We start from the raw sequence: 13,546 nt of genomic DNA on the forward strand, positions 1-13,546 counted from the left end.
GAAAAAATACCTTCAAAATGAAACCATTATATATGTATTATTTTTTAAAAAATACTTAGTTTTGTCAGATTTGCAAGTAAATTCACTAAATTCTTATCATCAGTGGGTACATTTCTGCAATCTGCATATTTTCAATTGGGCCTATTGTATCTATGAGAAGATAGTTTGATAACTTGCCTAAGGAGCACTTATGGTGAAATAAATATGGATATTTGTGTCATTTTTTAATTAATAGTCAGAATAAAATATTCCAAAATGTGTGGACTGTTTTCAGTCATATTTTTACAGAATTAATTTAAGGCAAAGTATGTTTAAGTGCAAAATTTTCATCTGAATTCTCTGCTGAGCATAGAAACAAAACTTTTCTGATATGAAATGTTATTGAACTGAAGTTGAAGGAAAGAGCTAGAGGTTTCCAAGATCTCTCTGCTCATGGTCAGACCCCAAAGCAAGAACTCAGTCATCAGTACCATCAATTTGTAATGGTCTCTCCCTGGTGATAGTTACAGAAATAATCCAGGAAACTGTCTGGACAATGATGGATTTCTTCCACCTGCCTGTGGTGACCTATCCATCCACATCTGTAATTATATTCCAGAAACTGAGGTCTTCCACCACCCTTTATCCCATGACAATGCACATCTTTATTGGATATTTTCTGTTCCATGAACCAAAATGTTATAATTAATGGCTGTTCCAGTTTCTAGGTACCTTACCAGAGAATTAAAAATCAAACTGCTGCAGAAGCAAACTTATAGTTATTCTCAGTGGCAAAGAAGTGGGAAATATAGTGACCTCAGAGCTAGTTCTCCTAAAAATCAATGCCACGTTCTGACTCTCTAAAGTCACCACAAAACAAAACTGGCCATCAATCAGAAAGCTGTTGCAGAAAAATGAGATAATATGTACCTGAAGAAGATTATATTTGCTTGAGCTTAGAGGAGCTGGGCAACAGTAGAGTATCATCCACATAATTTCTTGCAGAGATTCATAGCTTCAGAATATTTGTCCAGGATAGAAAAACACTTTTAGAACCATGTGTTATGCTCATGTGAGTCTCTGACTGAGAACACAAGGTGCTGGCCTCAGCCAGGGTTTCTTGCAACAGCATCCCTGATGTTAATAAGGTTCTGTGATACCTCCAGTGCCATGAGTCATCTTCTCTTGCTTTCCTCTCCCATCTGTTCTGAGGGTGAGTGCCACCAGTGTCAGATGGTAACATCACCAAATAAGTGCTAGGCAAATGTGCTGCTGCCAGAAAGGCTCTCTTTGACTTCAGCACATAGAGTGGCTGTATTAATTAGTCAGTGCAGGGCAGCTAATTGATTGGAGAAGGCATTGCTAGGCATAATTTATGGGAAAACATAAAGACCATACATTTTGGTGCTGCAGAGCATTGTTACCAACCTCATACAAATGAACCTGTCCTCAGTTCTCAGTCACTATTTTTAGGCCCAAAGCCTTATAAATAAGCAGAGGTGCAATTAATTCGTGTGCCAATTGCCCTCTCTTGGAATTGCTCAGGAGGTACAAACATAGGGTCTGAATTTAAATCCCATCTGACATTGTAACCTTAAAACTGGTAGCCTGAGGATTTTGCTAGCTGTCCTTAAAATCCTTCCAGGCTGACATATCTAACTAGAGGCAGCTTAATTCTCCAAATCAATATACAAGGCAAAAAAAAGTCAGCTGGTGTTTGACAACAAGATAATACAAATTGTATGACTTCTTTCAGCCTGCTCAATTATTATGAAGGCCAGGGATTATTTAACGCACTTAAGAGCTGTTAATTTTCATAGCAGTAGCTTGCAGACAGCCTAAATTAAAACAGACTGCTGCTGTGCTGTTACTTTAGATAATCTCTCAGTTAGGTGCTCTGAATTTCCAGACAAGTTCATTAAACACAGACAGACAGAGCTGCAGAATTTACACGTGCAAAATATTGCCAAACAGATGTCAGAGTTTGCTGTGCTGGGCCATGCCAATACTGCATTCTTCTCCTATTTGCATATCACCTCATGTTATCTGGTATTATGCTAATTGATGCTATACATAGTATGTGGCCACATGCTCTCTGAGTTTAAAATAGTGTTATGACATTTTATCTTGAAATATGGAAAAATTCATAGAGAAGCAGTCAGTTTCAAGTATTTTCCATTGAATGCAAAAATGATTGGCTTAACATGAAGCAGCCATTCAGGACTGCTAATGCTGTGTACACCAGGGATTGACCTAAACCCTGAGTCAGTTCTAAACAGCTTTAGTTACCATCTTGTATGGAAATTATTTCCTATTCTCTCCCTGATCAGCTCACAATCATAAAGTGAAATTAGCTGAAAAACCAAGTGAGGTTGCATACCAATAACATGTTAATAATTTTGAGAAATGTTTATTCTGCTTTTGATTAGAACATAGGAAGTCTGTCTTGCTGTAAAATATGCTCAGTGTGGTATTGACTGAGCAGTATGATAAAATTACCATGGAAAAAGGGGTTACGTTTCCAGTGAAGTGTTTGTAGCATTTGCAAGGAATATCTGAAGCATTATAAAAAAAAACAAAGAATGGTACGGAGAAGAAGGAAGATGATTAAGAGAAAAGCATTATTTCTGACATAATTTTGAGATTCACAGTTTCTACTGCTGATGGTAGTAGGTTAGGAAGATTCCTTGAAAATGGTTGCAATGACTAGCTGTTGACATGTATACTATGGAGAGAAAATTTACTCTAACATTATTTTTCTGAGTTTTGACAAGTTTATTGTTCTTATTAGTCATCAACAATCAATCATAAACCTAAATGCACTTTTTTATGCACACAGGAAAATTTCCAGAGAAAGATTGATTGTCCTGATCTTGCTGATTGAAAAGTACATGAACAAATATAAAATTGAAATAACCACAGGAAATATTTGCTAATGACAAGAATTGATTGAATGCATAAGCAAAGGTTTTTCAAATGTCTATCATAAATATAGATCCTCAAAGCTGGAGTACAGCAAAAGAGTACGGGATAGGAAAAATAGTATATTGACTTAATTGTCCACTAGTTTTGGAAATGAATTTTAATTATAAGGTTTTAGGGTAAAACAGTTATGTCAAGTTGCATATTTACAGGTCACATTGATATTTTTTTCCACTAATTTGTAACAAAAACAATTCCTTTGTATGTATCCATACCTATACAAATACAGATATATAAATATAAATACATAAATACATGTATGTGTATATATATACACACACATATCCATCTATTTATGTATGTATGTATGTATCTATCTATTCATCTATCTATTCACAACTATTTGTCATTTTGGAAAAGCAACCTTCGGATTTCTTCCAAGAGACTTGAGAAAGTTGTTATCATAACTGAATTCTTTTACTTTGATCTTTATTCACACAAAACTTAGTCTACAGTGTTTTAGTCTCAAAGAAAATTGCTTCAATATAAAAAAAATCAAATTTAAAAAGCAGTGCAAAAATCGCACAAAATTAGAACATTAAAAGCTTATTTCCCTAGAAAGGACATGTAAATAAGTGGTTTTTTTCCATGTTAGAAGACAGTGAGTAATTCTGAAAATAAAATGTTTTGAACAAACTGAAATTAGGTGTTCTGTGGTTTTATTTTTACTTATTTTAATTATTTTTATTTCCCCAACTCAGCCATTCAATTTACCAGAAGTTTAAATAATTTTATTGAAATTTCATTGCCACTTTCTTATATGAAAAGCTGATGGATAAAAAATGTAAGATGATCTTCTGAGTAACTTGTGATTACTTGTTTTAATATGGAATTAATTACTTTACCCTCAGATATTCAGCCTTCATTTTTATTAACTCCACCATTACCCCACCATTACATGGAAAATTACTTTTTCAATAACAGCCATTAAAAAAACTCAAACTCTTATAACATGCTAGCTACACAAAACAAATAAAATTTTTAAAATACCTGCTTTTGAATTGAGATTTGAATGTTCCTTAAACATTTGCAGACTTTGATTAGGAAGCAGCATCAGTTGTATTAAAGAAGTATAACATAAAGAGGAAATAGTGCCACTTATAAATAGAAAGTAAAAATTCAGATGTTGATGGACAAGAACAGCATTCAATGAGCACCATCAATTTAACTTAGGTGATAGTGCTGCCTGGTCAGACAGAGCATAAGGCTCTCATAACACAGAGAATTTGGGAAAGAAAACCCAAAAAACACTGGACAAGGAAGATTATGTTTTGCAGATAGGGTCATGATTTTGGTTTCTCTTGTAGCATGTGTGCCTATATATTTTTTTCTGACTTCTACAAATAATTTATTCTGTGTTTCTTTCTTTTCTCCTTTCTTTTCTCTGACAGCTCACTTTGACCATTGCCTGGTAGACTTTAAAACAGTCTCTTTACTATAATTAGCAATGATCTGTGTCTACTTTCCTGAAAATTTTGACATTACAGTGATTTATCCTTTCTTTTTTTAATGTGGTGAAGACAGAAATCTGGAGTTGTAAAGATTTTTTTTAAAGACTTGGCATACATTTGGCCCTGTCAGAACATCCATAAAATCTCAATCAGAACAATGCTTGGATGCCTTCTTGTTTGGTTAACCCCAAATGAATCTATTCACTGAACTGATAGGAGTGCTTCTTGATTAGGGGAAAATTGTCAGCTACATTGGGGAAAAATTGATTGGATTCAGATCGAGCACTCTGCCCCTGCAAAAGCAGAATAAGGTTTTTTGGGAAAAATAATAATTTTGTAAAAAACCATATTTTTAAACATTGCATTCTGTCTGAGATCGTGGATGAACTTTACACCTGATCTGTGTTCTGAGTCCATGACACACGCAGCTGAGGAAAAGCCTGTGGGTGAAATGCTGTGTTCAGTGATAAGAGAAACCTCTTAGACACCCTAATGTGTTCTGCAGCCATCAAGGCATTGACAGTCAAAGCACTTTTAGTGCACTTTCTGTAATCTTTGTAACAACACTGAGCACATCACTGACCTCTTTGTCAATTCCAGTAACATTTTGTAAAGGACAGAATTTAAGAACTAGGTTTGGTATATAATTTTCCATGAGTATTTTTTTTTCCTTTTACAGGAAAAAAAAAGTATTGGTGGTAAGAAGTATATCAAACAAGTTTTAGTGTTTTAACCCATCAAAATAAATCAAGGTCTTCTTTTCTAAGGAGATATTTTTTGAATCCTACCTGGAAAACAAAGTGTGCACCATACTGAGAACAGATTTAATGTTTGTAGCTTAGGGGCTTCTAAGGTTCCTCCCCACACAGATTCCTCTTCTTCTCGTTTCTGTACTTCAGAAGAAGCTCTCAGAGATTTTTATTCTTGATACATAGGGTGTATATTGCCTTGAGTTCTGGGACCATCCCAGAAAATGCCCTCTTCAAGAATGAATGAGGATACTCTCAATGAGTGAGAATTTTCTGCCACTAAATATTTTAATTGCCATCATATCAAAATTTGGCTGTAAGTCCTTTTTCTGGGCAATATAGAGTATTTTAAAGTTTTTACAATTTGGAATTTTGAAAGAGAGTGATAAGTATTACCTATATCTACTTAGCTTTTAAACTGTGCATTAACCAAATTAACTAAATGTCTCTTTTTTCTCTTTTCATTAATATAATTTTACTTAAAGTCCACAATATATTCTGAAATTCCTCCAGAAAAAAATCCACTTTTTGAGATTTTATTAAAAAAAATTCAGAAACTTTTGGAACTCTGATATCTGTCATGAAAATTCTGAGTTTCTGGTGATCAGTGATGAGAAATATTTCCATAAATATTATTTCCAAAATCTTGAAGGTTGAAGATAATTTCCTGGTACATCTAGAAAGTTTTGTCTGTAGGAAATCAACAGAACTGATCTGACATGGTTTCACTGACCTAGTACATGAAAGCCTCAAATTATAGTGCTGAGCTTTTGCTCTTTTTAAAAATTATTAAAATAATTTAAATAATTCTTGAACAGTTCTAATAATCTTCATTATGTTTTCCTTGTTCTTCCAAAGTGAAGAAAACCCAGATTCCACTTAAAAGAAGGTAAAGTTACAGTGTGTACTGTCCCTGTGAAGATAAACCTTCTACTTCCCAACATCCTGTCTTAAATTCTTCCAAGTCAATGTTTGAGCCACATTTTTTTTTCCCAGGGTTTGGCAGAATTTATAGCAAAGCATCCAGCTCAGGATCACTCTGGATAAAACAAATTATATGATCCTGGCTAGAGGAGATCTGGCATGCCTGTCTGTGTGTGATATTCAATACTTGTGTGGATGTCCAGGGCTCTAGCTCTTGTTATTTTTTTTTGTATGAACAACTTTCAGCAGAAGCCAGGATTACTACATTTTATTTGCATGTGGTGAAGAGATTATAATTTTATTTCTGAAGACCCCTTTGTCACTTTAAGATTCTGACAGCCACATGGTGTCCTACTTCAGAAAACAGCACATCACAAAAATAATAGACCTTTGATAATCAGTGTGAAAACCAGGTAATTAAGTTGTTCCACTGGTAAAATGCCAGTGTCACTCACAGTTTCCAAGACTTGGTTGTAGTACGTGCAATTTAAATTCTTGAGCCTTCTCTTCTTGAGAAATAATTTGTGCTTAACACAGGGATTCCTAGATTCTACTAATGCAAATAGATTTTCAATACTTTCTAAAAACCACTGGACATGGAATTTATTTAAAAGGTTTATTTACAACTTTTTTTGTACTCTTATTAATTTTCTTATATTTTTCTTGCTCATTTAAAATACATGCAGAATCCAAGGGCTATTTTTCCTTGGAATTTCAATGCTTTCTAATATTTTAGGACTATGAAGGATCTAATTTGGGTAACATCACCCTGGAAGAAGGCACTCCCTCACAGTGATAATGAAAGTGATATCAACCTATGCTAAAATAGCACAGACATATAAATGGAAGCTTTTTCAGTTCAAGGGAGGGAACCCTAATAGGTTTTTTTCCTTACTGAAATTTTAGTTTTTAAATTAATTCTTCCTTCCTCCCCTAAAACAGCATGGATGTGTTTGCCTGTAGGGCATGCTTGAAGGATTCCGAAGCTGACTACTGTAAAAGTGGAATTTGCTTGAAAACCAAATCTTGTGGTGAGATTATCATTCCACCTATGAAGGACCCCAGAAACGCCAGGATTTAATTGATACTTGCTTTATGCAGTAGGGGCTGATAACTTTGAATTATGCCTAATTGACAAAATCATGCAACACTTAAGCTTGATGGGTGTTTTTGCTTTTTTTTTTCTAAATTTAATCAGTCTGTTATAAATATACAGGCACAGTTGTAATGAATTAATGCAAATACATATTTTCTCTGTTTTCCACCTAAATATTAGGACATTAAAATAAATGACACAGAAACCTTACAGCTATTGAGGATGTCATTGTTAAATGTCATCAGAAATACTCCTAGAAATGCTTCTTAATTGTCCCTCAGCAGAAGAAATTTATATAATTTCAATTGCAGATGGCATCTTATGTTTTTAGTGTACATGGTCAAAGCATGTTTCTTCAACTTGCATATAAGTAGATGGTGATTTTTCATCACATCTCTATATGCAACATAAAAGATAAAATGAGCATAAGTGCAGGGAGAAGATATTTTTGCCTGCCCTCTTAAAGACGTCTGGTAGAGAGAAGCAAGAAGTTGGTTTTAGTGCAGCTTTGAGGACCATTTCCATAAGCTTGAATGTTGCTGTCTGATTGTAGAATTCAGTTTCAAGGTCTGTGTGGAGAGATGTTCCCTGTTCTTCTAGTCTGCTCCACACTGAATGTTAGGGATAAAATGTTGCTTGGTGAGTCTATCAGCCAAGTCACTGCTGTGGAGCATTCCTATCCTGGGACTCATTTAGGATTGTCTCTTCACCATCCTGAGACACCATGACCACTGTGCAATTTCTCCTTTGTCCAACTTGCTGCTGGTTGCCATTGTTGTTGGTGTCACTTGATATTATTTAAGAAAAATAATAAGGTAGAAAATGTAAATGCCTCACCCAAAAAAGAAAAATAACTGTCCCATCTTTTCCAAGGACTTCACAGATCCATGAGCTATGTAGACATTTTTTCCTCCTGGAAAACATTCAAATGGTGGGAATGTTCTATGATTCATAGAATCATAGAATGGTTTGGGTTGGGAGGGACTTTGAAGATCATCTCGTTCCAACTCCCTGCCATGGCAGGAATGTCATTTACTCCATCAGGGTGGTTAGGCCCCATCCAATCTCACCTTGAACATTTCCAGGGATGAGGCATCCACAACTTTTCTGGGCAACAAATTATTATTATCATTTATTCTGCAATGTCCTTTTATTCCATATGTTTATATTGCAAAGACTGGACATTTTTGCTGCATCATGATAATTGTTCACCTATTTGTGATTTTTTTTCTCTTTGTTTGTTCACTCAGTGCATATAAACAAAGCTGAAATGGCATCTTTGATGTGCAAGTATGAAATAATTTGCCTGACCATTAGCATAGGAGACTGAATTTTTACTTCTTGGACTAGTCAAGGAAAGGACACAACAACACATAAACAAGGCAAAAGCTAATTATTCTAAAAGTTCAGATTAAAATACATACTAAAAGTCTTCTTTTATTAAAAAAAAAAATCTATGGAGTTTAAAAAATAAAAGTGTTAATACATTTGGAGGGAGGATTAAAAGTAAAACAAGTGCATGCTTACTTATCATATTCACATTTATTTCTATATGTACTTCTTGTTCTGGCCTATGACACACTTATTTAAATTATGGACATAAACTTGCCAACAATTTCTGAATAGACTAATTGTATCTCTACAAGGCTTCACTGAATAATTCTGGGTTGAAAAGGCTGCCTCAATAGAAAAAACTTCTGGACTGGGCATCTTGCAGCCATAGCTGCAAGTCCCACACTCCACACTATGTTGTCAAAAGGAATTATCTGAATGTGTAGAGACAGTAATTGAAAAGATCTTATTTTTTTCACTGGGGTATTTGCTGGAGCTTTTTTATTTTTTCAGGCTTTCCAAAACAGATGTTATATGTACAGATTTAGTACAGTCAGAATAATGATATAGGTTAATCCTGTGCAATGACGCAAGCCCATCAAAATTTTGTTAAAACTTCAGTAAGAGAATTTTTGTCAGAAAAATTGGGGAATTATGGCTTTTGTAAATAATATAAAAATGCAAATAGAAAAAGGAAATCTTAAAATAGAAAGGTTTTAACACATTATTACGAAATATTATTTGTATGGTTTTTTGTGTTTTATGTTGTTTTGAGTTTTTTTGTTTGTTTGATGGGTTGAGATTTTTTTTTTTAAAGACTAGTTTTCATTAGATCCTCAGTAAAAATACAAGGACAGATTTTCATCTGACTACCTTGGATTTCAAAATAGCAACTTTCAGGATTATTCACCTACATTTTTTTTTCCTACTTTAGGCATTGTACCACTGTCAAGTCTTGACATGGAAGAAAACAATAAGTTTGCAGTTCTAAATGAAAACAAGACCATAGAAGCAAGATCAACTTAAAATGCAGTGACCTGTGCTTTCGATGTGTTTGGCATTTTGTTGTGAACTTTTCACTTGGGCCCAGAAAAAACAATGCTTATTTTTCTGATTCCAGATTGAATTTAGAGCTCTGGCAGCCTGAAAATAATCTTTGGACTTGTAAATCATTCACATTTGATCCGGAAGTCACTGAGACAGAACAAATAAAGAACCTCACAATGTAATTCATTCAGGGTTACTTTTTGGCACATAATATCTGGCTTGAAAGAGGACATGCAAACAAATGAAAGTTCATTGAAGCATATAAAGACCAGTTTTCCAAGTGAAAACCAGCATCATCTTTGTATTGGTCCTTTGGCCATTTCCAGCTTTATTATGCCTTCAAGGACATTTTGTCCTCACTTGTTTAGCAATGTGCTTTGCACTCAATGCAGTTATCAATGCACAAAAATCTATGAAGAAACTTGCATTTAAAGGAGACACATTTACCTGGAATCAATATATTTCATTCTTTTTGTCAATTAGTCTTATTCAATTTTGTTTATAATATTTTAGGGCTAGCAATGCAATCTTTGAAAAACATCAGAACAGAAAGTAAAGGGAGAAGATGAGAGTAGAGAAATGAAAAAGAAACCATGCTATATAACAGCTTGCTTCACGCTCATTACTGCTATTCTGTCAAAAAATGTGCAGAGCCCTCTGTCAGTGCATATACCCCTTCCTCTTTGTTCTTTTTAATGATTTCTTAGAGAAGTTACATTCTAAGTTCCTTATGTGCATCCTTCACTGATTGTGAATCAGAAGGTATGTGGGGATCCATTCATTTACATCATAATTCTGATGTCAACCTTTCCTGTTACCACAGAAACACAGCCCATGACCATGCTTTGTATTAAAAAGGAAATATGTGATACCATCAATGATGACAGCTCCCATGATTTAATCCTTGATTTTTGTCACAAAATCTGACCTTTACTTGATCTTACTGCTTTACTTGCACATTTGATTTTAAGACTGCTGATAGCTTGGCTTCATTTGCTTTCTCAGTCAGCTCTAATACGAATTTATAAGGGTTGGAGTTTCCCAAATGCATCAGTTCTCTGTGGCTTTTGTCTGTTAAATAAAATGTTGCATTTTTACCTGCCTAGAAAAAACAGTGTCTCTAATGTCTCTAATGCTCATCATAAATTATCTTGTCTTTCATATCTGAAATACAATCTCTCTGGAATATTTTCTTTATAAGCCATTGTTCTTTTGTCTGCCTGGGTAGCAGTTTCTACATGTCAGACAAAGCACACACAGATCAAGTCCGTTCTTAGCTGTCAGGAATGGTTATAGGTCACAGCCATTTGATATTCACTCCTGATGGTTTTTATTTAAGTTCTCCTCACAGTGAGAAATCTGATAAGTAAGTTGTATTTGCTGTTTTACCTGCATTCCAACTTTTAGAGTTCAGGGAACCTGGAATTTGTCAGTAAAGATCTGAACCCATATATCACCCAGTGTTTGAAGGTTAGCAACATAAATCTCTCAATAAAAGAACAAAGGTCTACAAGCATTTTCACATTCCCTTGGCTTTCAGTGGTAAGGAAGCCATTTTCAAAATAGCAATCAGGTCAAACAATGAAAATGCATTATGTAATTTTGTCCTTTATAAAATAGAGCCAGCATAGACTTGCATTTATACTCAGCATTAACTGATTAGTGTGTGTGTGTGTTTTTTTTTTTTTCTCCAGACTTTCCCTCTTTATGCTAACAGTTACTGCCTTTTTTCTTTTTCAATTTTATTTCTCTCCTTTATCTCTTATTTTACTTCAGGAATTTTTCATTATCTAATGGAAAGCAGAGTCCATTTGAGGCTACCAGGTTTAGATAAAAATAAATTCTATAGAAAGTTCTGCTGTCCTAGTTGAGTTACAGGAGAAGACTGATGATGGTAATTCAGAACTTTTCTATTACCCCTTTTAACTTCCAAATGCTTCTCAAACAGGAACTTTTCAGAGGCAGGGAAAGTGAAGGAGGGGTAGTAAATTGTGTATTCAAGGCTAAAGAGAGGGATTATTGTTGAGCACGATGGAGTTTGTGTCCCTTCTTTTGTTCAGATGAACCTTTCTTTTATGGCAACATCTTAGCTGAGATGTGTCTGGTTTTAATAGCCTTGATGCATTGCCTCCTACCAATATGTTTCTGCTGTGGCTGCTGTGAACACTACTTCAGTTTGGCATAGGAATTGAATGTTTTTAAGCTGGTCTGTGAAATGAGAAACTCCTGAGTCTTAGACGCAACCAAACTCTGCTTATGTTTCTGGAAACTGAGGAAACCTAAAGGAAACCCACTTTGTAAGAAACTTCTTTTTAAGAATACACTTTTTGTACCTCAATCAGCAAGAGCAAATTTTACTATGGCAATTTTATGTCTGACTCCAGACTTGTGATTAACTCTCTAGGAACTGCATCAAGACACTACTCAGATTTTCTTCCTGGTAATGATCATGAAGCAGCCTTTTGAAGTACAATGACATAATTCTAATGTGTATTTTAGCCAAAATTCAGTCTGCGTGGGCTTCTTCAGATTTGTTGGAACTATCCCTAAATCAATTATAGTTAATGGAAATGTCATCTAAATCTAAATGTTTATTATTGAATTTTGGAGGGGGGACAAAAAAAAAGTAATCTGCTTCACTGCCATGGAGTAAGAGACTAGTGCTCCCTTCTTAAAGAGGAAAAAGATTAGAATACTTTGTTTTGTTGTTGTTGTTAGGTTTGGTTTTTCTTTCTCTTTACTTTTTCAAAAATGAAAGAAAAGATGAGAAAATAAAAAGATTTATTTGAATGCTGCAGTTTCAGCTTTGGCCACAGTAATGGGCAAGCTGGGCTGCACCATAGGAAAATAAATAACAGGAGACAAAAATATGAATAGTTGGAAAAAAAAAAAAACCTGAGAGACAGAAATAAATGTAGAATACATGATTATGACAAGTGCTAGCATCATCCTGACTGCAAATAAATGAGCTAATTTGCATGGGATTTTTATTTATGAATTCAAGACTGAGACTGAGCCATAGTAGGAGTGCAGCCAGGAATGCTCATGTTCCCTACACTTCATGGGGGTTATGGAACATAGCAATATTTAATTGTGCCTATATGGAAAACAAGGGCCAGGGGGACATATAGATTTTGGTGGAGATTTCTGAAAGCATAATGTAAAAAACCTCAGAAGGAGTTCAAAGTCCAGTTTCCAGGGATTCAGTCAACTCAGAATAAGCAATCAACGCCAGTTAAAGGATATAGTAAAGCTATGGGGGCCTTGCATATATACAGTAGTGGACTACAAGAGGCTTATGCCCTTCTGGAGGGGCTGTTGGAAGCTAGAAACATTATTTGAGGTACATGGAGTCGCCCTGGATACCTGTGTGCCTGGGCAATTGAGTTTCCATTTGTCCATTCTCTTTAACTGCTGGTAGCTTCACAGAGAAACACAATAGCATCTCTAAAGTGGTCTGAAGAAGTATGTTTAAAATAAGCGTAACTTTTCAGGCAGGAAAATTGTGACTTTTTTCAGAGCTTCATACTGGCAGAGAACAAGAATAAATGTAAGGAATTAGAAATTTATAGTAATTTCACAAATAAGTAAAAGAATAGTGAAAGATTTTAAAAGTTAAACAAAAAGCACCAAGCCTACAAGAACGCTTTTTTAAACCCCTAAATGTAAAGCCCTAGCTTGAAAGCATAAGGGAAGCTGTAAAGCCTTCCAAATAAAACAGTTGAAAAGATAATCCATATCTTCATAATCTGATACCTGAAAGTTGTTAGGGTTGAAAGCACAATGCCTGTGCCTTCAGAAACCAAAGCCTCCCCCTTTTCAGATAATATTTACTCCATTTATTAGTCCTATGAGGTCATGGACACTAAACCTTAAACCGTGTAAGCCTGCTACTCTTATGTGGGGTTGAAATTACACCAGCCTGGAGACAGAGCCAGGACTGCCAGGTGTGTGTTGATTCAGGGAAGGCTGAGGATCTTGAATAA

This window comes from Melospiza melodia, chromosome 1, assembly GCF_035770615.1.
Source record: "Melospiza melodia melodia isolate bMelMel2 chromosome 1, bMelMel2.pri, whole genome shotgun sequence".
NCBI lineage: Eukaryota > Metazoa > Chordata > Aves > Passeriformes > Passerellidae > Melospiza > Melospiza melodia.